This window comes from Chinchilla lanigera, unplaced genomic scaffold (assembly GCF_000276665.1).
Source record: "Chinchilla lanigera isolate Chin_1 unplaced genomic scaffold, ChiLan1.0 scaffold00094, whole genome shotgun sequence".
Lineage (NCBI taxonomy): Eukaryota > Metazoa > Chordata > Mammalia > Rodentia > Chinchillidae > Chinchilla > Chinchilla lanigera.
Genome location: NW_004955495.1, coordinates 7065435 through 7067500, shown reverse-complemented (window position 1 = coordinate 7067500; position 2066 = coordinate 7065435).

The following is a 2066-nucleotide window of genomic DNA, read 5'->3' as shown; positions in this document are numbered from 1 at the left end:
CCACGCCCGCGGGGCGTCGCGATCGCGCAGGCGGCGGGGAACGTCTGCGGCCGGCTGGGGGAGGTTGGGGGACCCGCCCCGAGGCCCCGCTTGCACACCCCGGCTGGGAGGGGACTTCAGGGGCGCTCCCTGCGCTGCCTGGGGGTGCCGGCCCCAGGACCTTGGAGACCCTTCCCCAGGTGGCCTCGCCGGGGCCCCGGCCCAGCCTTGGCGCGCCGCGCCGTGCGCCTTGGACACGCGCTCCTCCCGGCACCCTGCCCTGCCCTCCCCCGGGGTCCCCGGCGTCCCGAGCCCCCTGCCCGAGCCCAGATCCAGCGGCCAAGTGCTGCCCCGCGTTGCCACCGGCGAGAGGGGCTTCCCGGGTGTCTGGTGGGTGCGCGAGGACGACATAGGCGGTGCCCAGCCAGAGCTTGGGACTGAGCCCCTCCCCGAAGGGTCCCCAAGATGAGGACTGAATGGGGTGATGGATGGAGTGGGCTGGGTCATAACCGCGCTGCCTGTGGTGCCTGGCTGGCCTTGGGTCTGCTGGAGCCCGTGAGGGGCTCCGCTGCAGAGGACTTAGGTATACAGCAGGTGCTCCACGAGTCTGCGTGGTCATTCAGGGTAGGCGCGGGTCGCCTGCTGTCAGCGTGAGGGTGTCCCCCATCCCAGCCCCCGGCCCTTCACTCCCACAGGTGGGTCCTAGAGGTCGTGGGGTATGTGAAGACCCCGAGCGCGGCGGGACTGACCCTGGCCCGCCCTGGGCCCTGTCCTCACCCCAGCCCGGCAGGACACGGAGGTCCGTCCAGCCAGCCCAGCCTGCGCCGGCCGCTCCCCTCCCCTCCCTCCCCTCCCCACTGGCTGTGTTTTGCAAGCAGCAACTTTCCCCGGGGATTCACAGTGACCCGCCACGCCCTGAGCTGGGTGGGAGCTGTCACCCCTCCTGCTAGGGAAGGCGAGACACCCGGTGTCCTCTGCTTTTGAAAACCCAGACAAAGGCCCAGCCGCTCCCCCACCCCACCCGCCGGGAGCCCAGCCAGGGGCTCAGGGGAGCCGGCCAGACATACAGGCTCGGTCCCTGTCTTGTTTATCTGCTCTGTTGTCCTCAGCCTAGGAACCTCTGGGCCAGACAGCAGGGCCTCCGGGGGTGCGGCCAGGAGGGGGAGACAAGAACACTCCCACCCAGAGTGGTGGAGGAAGGGGACTTGCTGCTTGGGCTCCTTTGTTCCCTTTCTGCCACCCCTCCTTTCCTATGGGGATCCTAAGGCCCAGAGAGGGACAGCAGCTTCCCAGGGTCACACAGCACTCGGAGAGTGCCCTGGCTACTTGGTTATGGGTCTGCTGTGGTCTCCTGGGTCCCTCACTGTGGGTCACTGTTTTCTGGATGCAGTGGAACCTGGCATTGCATTCCCGGGGACGGTGGCAGGGGATTCCGAGTGGCACTGCCCTTTGCTCATGGGGCTGGGCAGAGTGGGTTTCAGGCGCAGAGGGAGGCAGGGGTGGCAGTAACGTGATGGGGTCACCGCTTACCTCAGCCCGTTTCCACGGTGTGGGAGATGGCTGGGAAGTTTCGGAAACGCACTTGAGAATTTAAGGAAATTTAAATTTTGTTGAAGAGATGAATTGAATGAAGACTAGCAAGTAATGAAGTGGCCAGGCGAATGCTCCAGAGGACGGGGCCCTGGAGCTGGGGTGCTGTGCTCTGGGGTGTCCTGTGGGCCTGGAAGCACCCGCCCTAGGGAAGGAAAGGAAGATCGTGCCGACAGGCGGGCTGGGTGAGGCCTAGGCTAGTTAGGCTTTTGTTTGTTTTGTTCTGGGTGGGTCAAACTCTTGGAGATCCTCCTGCCTCGGCCCACTGGATGTTGAGGTGACAGGCGTGGGCCACAGCACCCAGACGGCTCAGGGCTGGAGATTTTCAAAGGCAAAGTCCCAACTGGGTGCTGAGTCCTTAACACCCTTTCACACTTGCTAATCTCTCTCTTTAGTAAGAGGCTGACTGGGTTAAAAGGCAACATTATCTAGTGATAATTGCATCTGATAGCGGGATCCTGTGTCGCTGTTTTGTTCGTGCTTTCTGCTCTGATGTT